Source organism: Macaca mulatta, chromosome 12, assembly GCF_049350105.2.
Source record: "Macaca mulatta isolate MMU2019108-1 chromosome 12, T2T-MMU8v2.0, whole genome shotgun sequence".
Classification (NCBI taxonomy): domain Eukaryota; kingdom Metazoa; phylum Chordata; class Mammalia; order Primates; family Cercopithecidae; genus Macaca; species Macaca mulatta.
The window spans coordinates 3,205,136-3,221,723 of NC_133417.1; the positions used below are offsets into that span (position 1 = coordinate 3,205,136).

At 50.5% G+C, this 16,588-nt stretch overlaps 1 long non-coding RNA gene across 1 annotated transcript; it reads right to left on the reverse strand.

Moving 5' to 3' along the window:
- Nucleotides 1–10,088: 10,088 nt before the first annotated feature.
- On the reverse strand, nucleotides 10,089–14,813 carry LOC144333294 (uncharacterized). The gene is made up of 3 exons (XR_013401838.1): nucleotides 14,688–14,813; nucleotides 13,121–13,292; nucleotides 10,089–11,834 (listed from the first exon to the last, which is right to left on the reverse strand). It is a non-coding gene; the product is annotated as an uncharacterized LOC144333294 (long non-coding RNA).
- Nucleotides 14,814–16,588: the final 1,775 nt, after the last annotated feature.

Sequence of the window (16,588 nt, forward strand, 5' to 3'; positions counted from 1 at the left end):
AAATGTTACATCTTTGTTAAAGAATAATAATTTGCTTCTGAGATCTTTGTGACTGAGATTTGAAATCTTAAGTATGGTTTTTTCTTCCATGTTTTATACATATGCACGTATACACATATATGTAAGGTATATAAAAGGAAAATAAGCATATCTGTATTCACATTTATATACACTTCCATAATGTGTATACTTCCAGTCACACATAAGTCTAAGAGACTATGACTTGACTTGATAACCATGAGAGGGTAATTAAATAATTTATCTGCTCTTAGCCTTGCTTTTGTATCTGAGCAGGGACCCTGCGAAACGCGCCTCCTGCGTTCCAGGCCTCACACAGCCCGTGCCAGGTTTTGGAAGCAGGAGTTTGTCTGCGGCCACTTCGGGAAACATGTGGTTGCCAGGATTGCCTAGAGCTCCAGGCTGTCTCCAGTCCCAGCCTCCCTGGGGTAGAAGCTGCCCTACCAGGGGCCTGGACATGGACGTTAGGGCCTGGAGCCAGGGACCGCTCCTGAAGCGGGGGGCTCCCCTCACGGCTGGGCATGAGAACCGAGGATAGGAGGCGGAACCAGCCTCGGGCCAGTGCACGGCCTCCCTGAAGTGCTTGCGGGAAGCCCCAGCTGTACTTTGCTGACCCCATAGACAGCACCACACTCTGTGAGATCCCCCTGGCCCACCCCTCAGGTTCCTAAAATGATGAAGGTTTCCTGAGCTGTGAATTTTTAGGTCTAGGCTAAAAAGTCCTGGGACAGGCTCACAGGGTTCTTTATGTAGAAATGATGAGTGTGCTGGTGACTCAGAGCAGGCACTGCACCCTCACTCCAGGGTCCTTCGTGCCAGGTGGAAACGAGCGTGTGGGTCACCCAGAGTCCCTGCATCCTCACTCCAGTCACTGCTCTTTGGTTTCTTAATTAAAAGCCTAAAAGCCTTGATAATGAAAATGCATTCTCTCCAGAGAGTCGAGTTTCCGGTTATGGAGGCTCACCTGTAAATGCCGTGCCAGGTCAAATATGCTGAGATCTGGGCCAGGTCCTGCTTCCTGCTCACGGTCAAAGCAGGTACTTCATTTGGGAGGTGACCCAGGGAGATATCTGAGAGGCCTGCCGGTCCCCGAGGGATGAATCCGCTGGCCTTCACATTCTGCTCCGGCCTCCATCAGCTCCTTCCTACCTGCAAACTGCCGGCTTTGACGTTGCAATCATTGGAGATATGTTAGATGTTAGGGACTTGGTATGGGTTGATGCCCATAGGACCAGCAGATCGTGAAAAGGTGGGAACCATGGCTGGGAGGGTGGTGACCACGGCCAAACTGAGAACCGTGGTGGGCTGGGAGGTCCATCTTCTGTCTAAAGTGTTTTTCAAAATATAAAACATAGTGTCTCAGGAGCATGAGAGGGCAGGCCACAGACGGGGAGAACGCATCTGTAAAAGACTCATCTGAGAAAGGCTGTTATCCAAACCGTGCAAGGAACTCTCAAAACTCAACAAGAAAATGAACAACCTGATTAAAAATGGACCAAAGACCTGGACAGATACCCCAACAAAGAAGATACACAGATGGCAAATCTACACGTGGAAACATGACCCGCCTCTTATGTCATAGGGTGAGGCGTCACTGTGCACCCATCGGCCTGGCCAAAACCTGAACTCCGACACCACCGCGTGCTGGTGGGTGTGTGGGCATCAGGACCCTCACTCATCGCTGGGGGAAGTGGGGCAGCTCCTGTGGGAGGCAGCGTGGCGGTTTTCCGTGGAACTAAGCTCTCCGACCACAGGAGCAATCACAGTCCTGGGCAGCTGCTGTAGGAGGCAGCGTGGCGGTTTTCCGTGGAACTAAGCTCTCCGACCACAGGAGCAATCACAGTCCTGGACGTTTACTCGGAGGAGCTGAAAGTTTACTTCCATGCAGAAATGTGCACACAGACATTGACAGCAGCTTTATAATTGCCAAAACTAGAAAGCAACCAAGATGCCCTTCAGTAGGTGAATGGATAAACTGTGGTATGTCAGATACTGGGATATTATTCAGCACTAAAAAGAACTGGACCCCTAAGCCATGAGAAGACACAGAAGGATCATAAACGCATGTTGCTAAGTGAGACTCCAATCTGGAAAGGCTGCCTGCTGTCTGAGTCCAACCACAGCACAGTCTGGAAAAGGCAAAGCTGTGGAAACAGTAAAACAATCAGCAGCTGTCAGTGGTTGGGGAGGGGAGAGATGAATGGGAGGAGCATAGGGGGTATGTAGGGTGGGGCAGCAACTCCAGGTGGGGCTTTCATGGGGGATGCATGCCGTTCCACGTCTGTGAAACCCACAGAGTGAGCAGCAGCAGGCCGAGTCCTCGTGTGAGCTGTGGACTGTGGGTGGTGGTGCCGTGTTGATGCGGGTCTGTCGGTCGTAGAGACATGCTGGTCTGGTGAGGGCAGGAGAATGATGGAGGCTGTGCCTGTGCTGGGAAAGGATATGTGAGGACTCTCTGTACTTTCCTCTTGATTTTGCTATGAACCGAAAACTGCTTTTAAAAACGTCTATTGAAAAGGCAAACAAAAAAGTGCTGGCCAGACAACATCAGTGTGAGGGTGTGGCCTGTGTTCTACGTTCAGAATTTCCCTTTTAGAATACACGTATCTAAATTTTTCAAAGTTAAACCTTTGCATTAAGTAACTCACTACCAAGTTACAGTATCAGCTTGAGCACTGCCAGGATGGCCAGGATCCTGTATCCTGACCAGCTTCTCCCCTTACAGGTGCAGTTGACGTCCATGGCCACATCCCAGTAAGCGGCAGGGCTGGAATCAGGAGTCAGGGTTTGCGGGACAGAGAGGAAGTGAGATCTTGTAAGCACGTGGCTGAGGGCGGGCAGGGAGGAGCCCGTGGCGCAGGGAGCCGGCAGGGATGACTTTTTGACCAGTTTTCCTTATCGCTGAGGCCTTCTTAGACTTGGGGAGTTGGGAGTCCCCACTCTCGGGTGCCTCAGAAACCAAAGGCTGCTTGTAATGCTCAAGTTCCAGATGCCTCAGGGGAGGTACCTGGGTTGTTGGGTACAGTTCCGTTATTTGCTGCTCGGTGGGATTTGCCCGCAACATTTCTGATTGTTTTTAAGAGCTGATGTTGGAGCTGCTTAAAATCACATATGGATGTCGATTTATCTATAAAAGTTAAGAATGGAATTTGAGTGCAAAGAGTTGTGAAAATGCTCAAGGTTATGTACTAATGTATACATTACATTTGTGGAAATATTTGAAAGTGCAGGATTTACATTAAACACTTCTCTTGATTTTTGTAATATCTACCTGTCATTTTCCCATTTGATTAATAGATGTCAGAGGGCTTAAATTTTGAGTGCCTGAATTCACTGAAATTAAAACTTCTTACATCAAATGTAATTGAACTGAATGTAGCAACAGTGCATGCTTTTATAAGTACTGATTAAAAAATATATAAAAACACATATCCATGAACATGCAGATGGGGGCAACATATTAAACCATGGAAGTAGAATTAGTATTGTTGTCTGAGAAGACAAATTTTTAGAAAGCTAAGGGGTCTTATAACTTTCTAGTTTCCAACTTATTTACCCTAAAGTGGAAGATTGACAGCAGCAGAAGAGGAGATCCTGCGCCAGTGCAGGCTCTGGGAGCAGCAGGGTGAGTGCTGGAAAGAGCTGGCTGGAGGCAGAGCCAGGGAGGTGCTCAGACAGGCCAGGACGGCCTCAGGGCACGCGGCTCAGTGAGTGAGAAAAGGTTCACATTTCTTGGAGAGCCCTTGTCTCTGCCCACGGAAAACCCAAACTCCTTCCAACGGGGATGTGCATCTCATGTAAAAGTTGTTACTCCCAGAAAGAAAGCCAGTGGATGTAGAAATTTTACGTATGCAGAAATTACTTCAAATTTGTTTCTAACCTTATCCTTTTCTTCCCCCATCTTATTGTGTGGTGACTTTCTGCAGGTGACGCACACATCTTAGGAGAGCGCTGTATTTCAGTTGCTGTTGGCTCTGATGTGACTTTGTGGTGTCCGATGTTCTTGTTCTGAGGTTCTGCCCAGAACGTGGCTCCTCCCTGCTGAGCGTTGCTTGTTGAAGGCCCGTGTGGAAACTTTCCCTGTAAGCTCGTTGACCGCAGCAGTCTTGGTTAAGAAACCTTTGGACCTCCTGAGACTTCACACAGCCTTCTAACCTTTCTAGTGTGTCCTTTTCATTTTACTGTTCCCCATTAACCCAGATGTTTTCCAGAATGTAAGTAATCTGCTGAATGCAGGGTGGGGGGTGCCCTCCGTTGGCTCTGGGGAGAAGCATCGCTGTTTCTCCAGGTGGAGCTTCCCGCCCACCATGGTGTGCTCCAAGACGCAGCAGGGTTCTTTGGCAGAAATAATCGTCGAAGGCCTGCGTCTCCGTGGCAGGGTGGCTGTGGGTATGGGACCTCGCGGCCATACCGGCCCCTCCCCATCAATGGCACCACGGAGAGGAGCAGGGGGAGGCCTGGGATCTGTCTCCAGAGTCACAGCTGTGCTTCCGAGACTGCGTCGTCCATATGTAACTAGACATGCAGAGAAAGTGTTGGAGATCAGCAGGAGACGGTGTCTGTCCCTAATGAGCTCAGGCGTGCCCTTGAGAGGGTCAGGTTTCTGTGCGGCTGATCTGGACTCAGCCTGGCTGTGGCAGTGCAGGTGACTGCTGGGCTTTGGCAAGGCTGCACCCACTATCTGTCTGAAATGGCCCCCTTCCTTGGCTCGCGGTGCCAACTGGGCCCCCAGGCCTGAATTCCCGCCAGGACGGAGGCCCTGTGTATGTGTCGGGGAAGGGGGAGGTGGGGGTCCTACTTTATTGCCGTATCCAATGCCACGCGGGGTCAGCACTCAGGAAACATGTGCTGTGTGGGTCAGCGATTGAGTTCAGAAACCTGGAAAATTCAGCAGTGTAGGCTTTGGGCATGACCCGTCCAGCCTTGGGGCTCTTTCTTTCTCTGAATTTCCTTCCATGGCATCCTCCTCATCCCAGGGGCGCCTGTTCCCATATGGCTGTTGGCAACTTCACAGGTTCCTCTGCCTCCCCTCCCGGGCCCTGGTGTGGCTGGGGCAGCTAGTAGCTGTGTAGACCCCACAGCCAGTAGATCATTGGTGCCAACGCCTTGGGCCTGGTTTACTTGAGTCAAGGACTGCAGTACATGGCTGAGCCCACCCCGAATGCCTGGATCGGAAGGCCTTGGGTTGCAGAGGGGTGGGGGTTGGATACTGAAGGACAACCTGCAAAGCAGAAGGGGAAATGGCTGTGCTGATGGGCAGCTAGAGGAGTCTGTGCAGAGCCTGGGACCCAGTGCAGACACAGAGCTGACATGGGCAATGCAGTGACACGGCCACCGTGGAAGTGGGCAAAGTTACAGGCTTCAGACCGATATGGAGCGGCTGGTCTAAAACGATCCTCATTTTCCTTTAATCCTAACAATTGCTGGCTTACAGGGTGGGGGAGTGAGATCTGTGGTGGCCGCGAGGAGAGACAGGGATTTTAATTAAACCCCTCTTTCTGGGAGAGGGGAGTAGCCGTTTCTGTAGGGCGGTGAGCATCGTCATCTCAGGCAGCTCAGGCTGCTGTAACGAAACACCATTGACTGAGCGGCTTATGAACAACAGGAATTTGTTTCTCACAGTTCTAGCGGCTGGAAGGCAGGATCAGGGTGCTGCACGGGTGAATTCTGGTGTGGGCTCTTTCCTGGTTGGCACACACCTTCTCTCTGGCCCTGACACAATGGGAGGGTGAGGGATTTGCTGGGCCCCTTTCTGAGGCACAAATCCCATTCAAGGGTCTCCAGCCTCGGGAACTCATTACCTCCCAAAGACCACCTGACAGCATCACATTGAGGCTGAGGATTTCAACCTGTGTTTTGAGGGGCAGGCAGGCAGTTTGTAACCTTCACCCTCTTTGTGTATTTCTGACTCAACATTGAGTCTGCCTTTGGCTCTCCAGTGGACAGAGCCTGTGTGGACACTGAGCAAGGTCAGAGCTGCAAGCATGTACACATCGGGGGCAAGGGAGCTGCCAGGGGTGTGAGAAGGGGTTTCAGCGTCAATCGGAGCTGCTTTCCTGGCAAATGTACTCATAAGCTATCCTGGCAACATTTGCTTTTCACGAAGAGTCGATGAGGCAGTGGGGGCAGCAGGCGGTGTTGCCAGAAGCTTGGAGCTGATGAGCAGCAGAGAAGGGGCAGCGGCCACGACCTTGGGGTAGTCAGCAGTGCCAGGTGTCTGCCCTCCAGGCCTCACGTCTGTAACTGTGTAGAGACCGAGCCGACCGGGGCTTGCCGGCCAGTGTGGCTCTCATACAGGTGATTATCGCGTTGTGCTTTCTATGTAATGTTCCCTCAACCCCATGCCCACCCCACCAATTTCTGTGCCTAGCAGAAATGATGCTGCGTTTCCTTGATGAAGCCTTGAGTTTCCTGTGGAGATGTAGGAATAGCATGATTTGGCTCACGTCAAAATACTTTGCAGTGAAGCTGCACGGAAGAGGATTCTAGGCTTCCATTTGACGTTTTCAACAATGCCTGAGTGTTACAGGACCGTCTTGCTTGTTAATAAAGCACCAGATGAAAAAGGCTACTGGTTAATAAAGGAGACTTTTTACATTAGCACAGAGAGGGTGGCTTGAGATAAATTCAGCGTAACGTAGGTGTGTTTGTAAGCCATCAAAAGGACCATCTCTCTGCTGGCGACACATGTTTTCCGGTATTGGTTTTGTTCTGAAAAAGGATGACTGGCATTCGGCAGAGTCATTCCAGAATTCACCTGGAAGGCGTCCACATGGTGCCTTGTTTTCTCCTGACATTCTGGGCACCACGAGGGATTATTCCTGTCTTCAGCACTAGCAGGAGACTTTTCCTGAACACCTGCTCCCCTTTGGCGTTGTGGGTGTGAAGGGGTCAGAGTGACCCTGTCTTCATGGAGTTTTCAGACACCATGGGGATAGTGTGGCTCGAGTGTCGGGCTCGGGTGGGAGGGAGACTTTCCCCAGAAAACAGCTGCCGATTCCAGGACGGCCCTCGACCCCTCCTCGCTCTGTTCCTCTGCGTCATGTCTGAATTAAGGCTGTTCTATCGTAGCGGGGGTGTCATGTTAACTGGAAGTGTGCTTTTTTACTGGGCAGTAAGTAAATTAATGGTACATTTTCCAAGGACAGCGAGGTTTGATTTGATGAATCCAGTGGGGGAAAGGAGAAGGGGCTTGGCTGTGTGGGGATGTGTGTGATGGGAGCAGAATGGAGTAGCCATGCAGGCTTTTGGGATGGAGGGGCCACGCCCACATTTCCATGGGATCCGTCGCTGTTTGTGCCACTAGACCTGAACCTCTGTCTCTACTTCTAACACCCGTATAGTGAGGAAGCCCCTGATGGGCCTGAGTTGTTACTTCCCATGGCCATCGCTGGGAAATGCCCCAGACGCCTCTCCAGGCTGGTGACGGCCCTGGGGCTGGACACTGGCTTTGTCCTGAGTTGTTTCTTCTTGTGGCCATCGCTGGGAAGTGCCCCGGACACCTCTCCTGGCTGGTGACGGCCCCAGGCCTGGACACTGGGTTCGTCCTGAGCTCTGCGAGGGGCTTGGGCTCCACGTGCAGCAGGCATCTGTGCATCCCTTTGGATGTGAGATGTTGGCGCTCGGCTTGGAGGCCAGCGCAATCTGGGTGTGGTCAGGATCCAGTTCATCCTTTGGAGAGAGAGCACCTGCCCGGGGACCCCTCTGAGGTACATAGTCATGCAGTGCCCTCACAGGATGCCCGGTCCCCCGAGAACTTCCCGCCATTCCCCTGGACCCTCAGGTATGGGAGTCAAGTGTGGTGTGTGTGTCACAGGCGGGGGTACTGAGGACACCACGTGCCTGCTCGTGCGAAGACCTGAAGTGCTGCGTGAGCTCGTTCCCAAGGGGCCGTTGGCATCTGGGGGCCTGTGGGTGTCTTTCCACTGGCAGGAAATAATGGGTGGCCCATGTTACCTTTTGTGTCTTTTTTTTTTTTTTTTTTCTTTGCCGAAAAGCCCTAATGCCAACGTCGCTGTCCTGCTATTGGAACCGCCCACCTCAGGCTCAGTGGCCCTCCTGTTTCTGGGCTGCTGCAGTGTTGTGTTGGGGTAACTGTATTAACTTCGTTTGAATTTTCTTCCTGTTCTTTTGGAATAAGTGTTGATAGTTTGTGCTGCTTGTTCACCCCAGAGGCGAGGATGTCCTTTAGGCCTGGAGGAGCACAGCCCCTGGAGGGAGGTGCCGGGCCTCTACCTCTCATGTCATCAGCAGCCCTCTCCACACGTCTCGTCTTCGCTCTGATTTTAAATAGGAGGAAATGATTGTAACAGAATGAGCAATGCCTAGCACTTAGTCTCAGGCTTGAGAAATTGTGTTTTAGAAGCAAGGTATCCCCAACTCCGGTTTCCTTCAAATTAAATCTTTTAAAGAGTCCACAAATATAAATAGTTAAAGCCTAAAACTATGCAACAGAGGGCCTAGAGCCCAAGCCACTGCCACCTCTGACTCCAAGACACCTCAAAAACTTGGCCCTCCTCCTCAGAGAACCCCCCTTCTGCTCCTCCTTCCACACTGCTCCCTCCACAGTGCTCCCTCCACACTCCTCCCTCCACACTCCTCTTCCGCCCCCTCCCCTTCTTCCTTCCCCTCCCCTTCTTCCTTCCTTCCTCCCCTTCTTCCTTCCTTCCTCCCCTTCTTCCTTCCTTCCTCCCTTTCCTCCTCCCTCCTCTTCCTCCTCTTCCCCCTCTTCCCCCTCCCTGTCCTTGGGCAACCTCCATGGAACTCTGGTTCAAAGTCACTGGTCTGTGGGGCCGCCCATTTGATAGACGAGCACGCTGGGGACCAGACACAAGTGACTGACTCAGACCAGCTCGCATGTCGTCTCCTGCCTCCCGTAACACCGGGTTGTCCCTAATGGAAGAGAATCAATGATGCTGCTTCACTGATCTCCAGGGAAAACAGGTTGATAACAGGTTATAAACATGGGAATGTTTTGGAAAAAGCGTCGTCCACTTGTCAGCTCCATCTCTCCTGCCCGGAAGATGTAGGGGAAACCTGCCTTCAGCCCACCCTCATCCCATAACAGGACAGAGGACGAAGGGGCAGAGACCCAGGTCCTGTCAGTGCCCTCAGGAAACCCCCCATTTCCTCCTCATGGTGGAAGTGGGAACCATCCCACTGGACTAGATTTTCCCGGGAAGCCCCTTCACCCCGAAAGCAAGGAATCTGGTTTGAGCACACACCATTCTCGGTGCCATGACTTTCTGCTGCTGAACCCTGCATACGTGGCCCATTGATCTTGCTAGTCCAGTGTTACTGGGTCCTGGGAGTTTCTGTGGGCTGATGGCAGGTGTTTACCATTGTGTTCAGAGGGGAGAACAGAACTTTATTTGTCGAAATCAGATGATAACCATTGCCATGTGATTCCTTGGGTTGGTTTGGGTGGGGGGTGCTCAATGCTTTTCCTGAGGGCTAAGTTCTAGTTTGAGACCGTCTCTCTTTGTCGCCCAAGCTGGAGTGCAGTGGTGCGATCTTGGCTCACTGCAACCTCCGCCTCCTGGCTTCAAGCAGTTCTCCCTGCCTCAGCCTCCCAAGTAGCTGGGATTATAGGTGTGTGCCACCACGCTTGGCTAATTACAAAAATATTTAATATAGGCTGGGTTTTGCCATATTGGTCAGGCTGGTCTCGAACTCCTTGCCTCAAATGATCGGCCCACCTTGCCCTCCTAAAATACTGGGATTACAGGCTTGAGCCACTGTGCCCGGCCTGATCCTGGATCCTGACATCTTTTAAAGCTGCCTTCATGTACCAAAAGCCAGTCTATGTTTGAAAATCAGTCTTGAAGAGCCTAGGAGGAGAGGGATAAGCTTCAACTAGGTGAACAACTATGCATGTGTTAAAAATATGGGCCAAAATCTACCCCAAATGTTAACTCTTCTGCTTTGCGTATTATATCCATTTATAGTTATTTCAGCACTAAGATTTTTAAAGACTCTTTTGATAATTATGGAGAAATTACTATTAAAACTCAGCTGCATTTGTAACACTTCAAAGAACTAATTGGATGACATCATTTTTCCCAGAGGCATTTTGGATTGTTACATAATTAATGTTTATCTCTTTGCCAGAAATCTTTTTTTTTTCTTTTCCAGGACAGATACCTGAAAAGAAAATTTCCTTTGCATTAAGTGTTATTTCACTGTGTGACAATCAATTTTTGAACGTGAGAACAAGATCATCATGTATTTTTGGGATACTTCTTGCTTAATAGTGATAATGCTAAGTGTTAAAATTATGCAACAATTTGTTTCTTTGAAAATTACTATTTGCCTGCTCACCAGGTGGGAGCTGATGAGAACGTGGATGTAAAAATTAAATTGTATTTAGCTTGTATAAAAGAAGTTTAAAAAAAAAAAGCTTTTTTTTTTGTTTGTTTGTTTTGTGCTACTACTGAAGTTGCTTCGTTGTGGAAATGAGGTTATTGCAGGCACCTAGAATTTTATCTCCTTCACTTGTACAATGGGAAGAAATTCTCCAACAAGCACAGGAATCTGACTTTCTGATATTGAGACTCCTAGGCATCCAGCCCCGTGGAAAGGTTGGTGATTACGTGAGCGTTGGCGTTGATGTGGGTACCCTCCAAGCCTGACGCAGGGAGCAGGGAAGGGCAGAACAGGCCCCTCAGGAGCCATGAGAAAATCAAGTGTTGGCAGCAGTGGTGAGGGTTGATGTCAGGGGCCAGGAGGAGGTGGTGAAGGGAGCATGTGCCTCAAGGCAGCCCTGGAACCCGTGGTCCCTGCAGTGAGGTCTGATCTGCAGGGGACGTGGACGGCCACGTGGCAAGGCCCACGGACAGCCTGGACTTGGCTGCCTCAGAACTCTGGTGGACGTTGCAAACGGCCCCACAGGGTTGCAGTGCACATTCCTCGGACAGAGAGAAGACGCTTGTAACTGTTCTCGGCACGAAGCCAGCGCCCTGTGAACAGTGGCCACTGCTGTTGTGACTGAGTGCCGTCCAACTGGAGGCATTTGCTCTGCTCAGTTCACTTAATTGGGCCAGGAATGGGGTTGCCCTGCCTTCAACAAGCTTGACGCATTGAACGAGGACTCAGTAAAGTACTCTGTAAATATGCTCTCCTGGCTAGAGTGAGCAAAGCCCAGGGAGAGAGTGGTTCCTCAGTATTAGACAGGTGTTTGGCGGGGCCAGCTGTGTGGCTGCCAGAGCGAATGTGACCAGGAAGCCTCTGTCCCCCTGGAGGTGGCCAGCGTAACTGTTACACGTGCCGTAGGTAGAAAGTGGGCACTGCTGGGAAACTTGCTCATGTTGCTGTTTCCTGATTGGAAATTCAAGGTTTCTGAGCATCCTACATCGAATTTGTACATTGCTGAGACTGTACACCTTTCAACACTTGTTTTTTCCTGCTTTTCGGATCTATACAACCTGGCATTTGGCCGTGGCTTCCAGAACAGGCTGGATGCAGAGTGAAGTCCTCTCCTCACTGTCAATCTTTGCAGATGTCTTTCTTGAGAGTCTCAATTAGGTTTTTACTTAACTAGACTTTTTAAATTGCCATGCACATAACTCTACCAGTTACAATCGTGAGCTAACGTGGGATTTTGGTTTTACTTTGATGAATGTTTAACATTTGCATGCTGGATGTAGGGGTGGAGGTCATTTATCTGCTTTTCATTTCCTTCTTGGTTATACTTAGTGACTTTCAGGTACGGTGTGGAAAGCCTGGTACAGGGTGAATTGCAGGCTGCAGTGTGGCGCGGTGGACGAGAGGCGTGGGCTGCAGTGTGCACAGTGGATGAGAGTGAAGCTATTTCCATCCTGGAGGGAAACACACAGGAAACAATTTAAAAAACTGATCATCTAGCTTGAATGAGGTCCAACAAATTCAGTTTGCAAAGTTTAACTTCCAAGTTAACTTAGTAACTTTTCCCCTAAGTCATTAATTTAGTAGCTTATGTTTATTGCCTAAAGCATAATAGTCATAAATTCTAAAATGAATGACTAAACATGTAATAATTTAGGCATACAGCACCTGAAGGGAAAACTGCCAGTATGCTAAAATATTGGATACAGATGCTCAAAAAATATAATGTAGCATTCTTACAATGCATGTGCTTTTAGCATGTAACTTGGTGAGTAGTTTTGAGCTATATTTGTAGGAATGTGTATCTTGAATACTTTAGGACACCACTGGAGATGTGTGCTTGAGAGGTATAAATACTGAATGTTCTTCTCCCTTCCCTTAAATACAAAACATAAGCTCCCTTCATTTTTATTTTTATTTTTTGAAGTGGACTCTCGCTCTTGTTGCCCAGGCTGGAGTGCAGTGACGCAATCTCGGCCCACTGCAACTTCCGCCTCCGGGGTTGAAGTGATTCTCCTGCCTCAGCCTCCCCAGTAGTTGGGATTACAGGTACCCACCACCATGCCCCGCTAATTTTTGTATTTTTATTAGAGATGGGGTTTTGCCATAGTGTCCAGGCTGGTCTCAAACTCCTGACCTCAGGTGATCTGCCCACCTCGACCTCCCAAATTGCTGGGATTACAGGCGTGAGCCACTGCGCCTGGCCAGCTCCCTTCTATAATGATTTATACAGTTGTTTTTGCTTTTTGTTTTTTCGAGACGGTGTCTCACTCTGTCGCCCAAGCTGGAGTGCAGTGATGCAAATCTGGGATGACTGCAGCCTTCACCTCCTGGGCTCAGGTGATCTTCCCACCTCAGCTTCCTGAGTTGCTGTGACTAGACACACGTCACCATGCCCAGCTTTATTATTATTATTATTGGTATTTTTAGTAGAGACAGGGTTTTGCCATGTTTTCCAGGCTGGTCTCGAGCTCCTGGGCTCAAGCAATCTCCTGGCCTCAAGCAATCTCCTGGCCTCAACCTCCAAAACTGCTGGGATTACAGGCGTGAGCACCACATTTGGCCCATTTTTTTTTTTCTTCCAGGATTAGGAGTCGACTTTCAGAAAATCCTTCAACCTTGCAAGCTTAATTTTCCATAAAAGTATTCCTCTAGGATAAAAACAAGGCACAAAGAAGTACGTGTGGACTGCAGTTAAAAATTTTCAAGAAAACTTAGCTTAGGAAAGTTGACAATTTACAAAGAGCAGGAGGCCCGTTCAGTGCCTTCTAGGCACTGGGAATGGCGGTCTGTGGGCGACCCTAACATGTGCGGCGTCCTGAGACGTGATCGTGGTGTTCACGCTTTTACCGAGGGCTTCCCGGGAGTACCAGAGGCTGTTCTTCTGCAGTCGGCCAGCCAGGCAGCAGCTGCTGGAGAAGGAACAAATAGCAAAAGACAGATGTACACGGTGTTATTGTGACAGAGAGGTTAAAACCAGGGTCACTTTGTTCTTACAGTTTTAAAAAACTAATAATGAAGTCCTTAAATATGTTTAGGATTTCAAAGTAGTTGTGGGTGTGTCTGTGTCTCTAGCTCCCGTTCGGGTGCTTCCTGCGAAGACAGCTCAGAGACGCCACCTTTCCTTGATGAGGTGACAGTGTCTGGAGAGGTGTGAACCCCGTGGTGGGGGGATGACTGACCTGGGGTGAGGCTGGGTCAGTGTGGGGATCCAACCCCACTCCACATTCCTGTAGGGAATCCACAGTTCTAAGTTTTTATGATAGGGGTAAAAATAACCTGGAAGAGGTGTTATTTTTTAAGAAGTAAGTGCCATGCTCTTTTTTCCTCATACTTTTCCGTGTTTAAGCAGCATTGAAGGATAAGGCACTAGTAGCATGTTGTTTTGGAAACAATGTTGTTGGTTATTTTACGTTGAATATGGTACTAAGGTTGCCTGGTAACAGAAGTTTTCCTTAAACAACATGGAACTCTGTTGAATCTGTTGCCCCATTGGCTGAGCCGTCTGAAATCAGTGCAGTAGCAGCTGAAGAGGCCTCCTCCCCTTGGAGGAAGCCGCTGGATTGGCAGGAGGCACCGGTCTTGATTTGAGGGAGTGAGGCGCCTTTGCAGGGACCCCACGTGGCCCCTGCAGCTCTCTCCTGCCCCCTGCTGGTTGGCCAAGCAGCCTTGCGACAGTGTGCTCAGTGTGAATGTTCACTGGGGCAGGCCGAGGCTTTTGTTCCAGAAACACTGACTTCAGAAACGGCCGGCTGTGTGTGTTGAGCATGGCAAGAAAGACTTACGTGTGTCTTAAACCTCTTGAACAAAGCAAGTTGATGTTTCAAATGCATCTCAAAGGCTAATGACTTTGCTATGGTCAATATTCAGGAGAAAAGAGGGTTTGATGAAACAGAAAGACACGAGTGGCAAGTGACATGCTTGTGCCCCGTATGACTAAGCGATGTCCTGGCCGTTCCACACCACGGCCTCTGAGCAGCCAGCCTGCAGATACTGGGTCAATTTAGATATCCCTGATCTCTGCAGAGGTTTGATCAGGTAGCCCAAGAGCAGATAAACACAAACGCTGACTGGAAACCCTGGCACACGGAGACACTGGAAACAGCAAGCTGCTATTAACATCATAGTAAGAGACAGTCGCCTGCTCTCAGGGGTGTCAGTTTCTTTTGCTTCTAGACGTTCATCTGCGTTACAATACAGTTTTGCTCAGTTTATCCCCATTACTCCACTGTCTTCGCCGTTAAAGTCTCAGCCAGCACTTAGCTCTGACACTGCAGGAGTTTCACTGTGCGGCTGACCAGGCCTACCTGGCTTGGCTGTAAAGCAGGTGAGATTTTCCGGAAGGCAGTGACGAGAACCCGAGGCAGGAAAGAGCATTGCTGGTCTACATACGGCAGTGCCCCTGCAGCAGAGCATGTACGTGCACGTTCAGGCTAAACAGGTGTAGGAGAGAAGAAAACCACCTACAATTAGTCACTTAAAATGCCACACACCCAACCCTTGAGACCCTAGCACATAGAGTAGTAGTGGTCTTGGAGATGGCAGGTGTGCTGAAGTCTGATTTTCTCACTTAGCTTTTCCAGCAGCGTTTTCCTCATCTCTAAGCTGGGGCTAACAACTGCCACGCGTAGATTTGTGCATGGAACCGTGCGTGTAAAGTGGGGTAGCCCCCAGGACCTAGGAAGGACTCGTGGTCAGTGTCGGTGGTCATGCGTGCTGTACGGGTCCCCCAGGAAGATGATTGCTACATATAACTCCCTCCGTTCAATGTCACTGAATGTAAAAGGTGGGACATTGGCTTCTGATGTGTCTGGTTTGCTGCAGGCCACGCTGCACCCCGTGGTTCCTGAGCCCTGAGCTGAAGTACATCCTGCTGCATCGCCTGTGTCGCTTTTGCTGTGTCACTTAGAGCTCCTGCCCTGGGAAACTTCCTCGCGCCTGACGAGCACCACAGGTTGCAGCAAGACCTGTCCAAAGCGTGGACTGCGAGAGCCCCGCTGTGGTCCTGTCCTCTCCATGTTGGGAGCGACTCTGTGGGGTTTGTCGGCCCTTCTCTCAGGTGTCCTGTGTCTCATGGATCAGCCGACGAGCCCCGTCTGGAGGAGCACTCTGCAAAACGTTGCCGGCCACCCAGATCTCCTAGCGCAGAGTGAGGCCACATCTGCAGACTTGACCGCACAGAGTCCCGAGGCATTCGGCAAGAAGGGGAGTGGGATGTGTGTGAGATCCCACTGCGGAAGCCGGCTCTGCTCCGTACTCTGCGTGCGGGGTGCCTGATGTTCAGACCTGCTGTGTCTATCGGGGGCCATGGCGGGGTGGTGGGAGTGGGGGCAGGGAGCAGCGCGGATGGATCCAGGAAAGGACTTAGTTGAATCCCAGCTGCCCACATACCTGTTGCTGGTCTTGGACAAGGTCCCTAGTTTCTCTGGGCTTTCGGTTTGATTGTAAGACTAGGACGCCGCCCCAGTCTGAAGATGTCGGTGTGTGCGGGAATGCCTGGCGCAGTCACCATGGGTTTTCCTTCAGCCTCCTCCGTGCCCCTCCCTGGGTCAATCAGTATCCATGCGTGCCACAAGTAAATTACAGTCCCTCCGAAAAACCAGTTGACCCGAGTTTTATGGTCGAGCATGGTGAGTGTCCTTGCCAGGAAATGCCACTAGATGTCTTGGGTCTGCTCCTCTACCTCCACAGCAATCCCCGGAACAGGCTGGTTCAGGACGTGGGAGGTGGGAGTCGGTGTTGTACCTAGGACAGGCTGAAGTCAAAGGCTCATTTGCTCTGTGAGGGGTGATCAGGATGACACATCAAGTGGAGCCCCATGGCTGACCCTGGAGGTGGACGGTCGGGTCGGATTGGCTGCCCTCCAGCACGTGTTTCGAGTGATGCCTTCCCTGGGTTACGCAGCCCTGATCTGTAGCGCACAACTTCCCAGCTCCAGCCAGTCTGGTCTTGCCGTCTCCTTCCAAGAAGGTAGGTGCGGCGCAGTTGCCTTTAAGCGGCTCCTTCTGGACACCGCAGGGCAGCAGCAAGCAAGCATGGGCGACTTTTTTCTTACGTTGACCACAATACGCGGGGCCAGCTTTGCACGATCCCATTCAGCATCACACGTGTGCATCGGCCACTCACCTGTCCATCTGCCACAGACAGGCTTGGACAGGACCATTGAGTGGCCTTTACGGCAAAGAGCCTAAAGGGCTCACAGGAAACC